This window comes from Delphinapterus leucas, chromosome 15 (assembly GCF_059928025.1).
Source record: "Delphinapterus leucas isolate spDelLeu-1000000601 "Yukka" chromosome 15, BTC_Dleu_Yukka2, whole genome shotgun sequence".
NCBI classification, from domain to species: domain Eukaryota; kingdom Metazoa; phylum Chordata; class Mammalia; order Artiodactyla; family Monodontidae; genus Delphinapterus; species Delphinapterus leucas.
Genome location: NC_143143.1, coordinates 88,046,574 through 88,046,782, shown reverse-complemented (window position 1 = coordinate 88,046,782; position 209 = coordinate 88,046,574).

The window sequence follows — 209 nt, the reverse complement described above, 5'->3', positions numbered from 1 at the left end:
CGTGTGTGTGTCTGGTGATGAAAGGCTGTGAGTGGGTGGGTGACATGGGGACGTGCCCCCTGGGGGCGGCGCCTGCCCGCTCCCCAGCCTGCTCTGGAGAGGGTGGTCCGGGGGCCCACGGCCCTTCTGCTGCCCTGAGGTCGAGCGGCTGCCCTTGGATCTCTCCCGTGTGCAGTGGACTTGCCTGGAGTCGCCATGACCAGCAGACC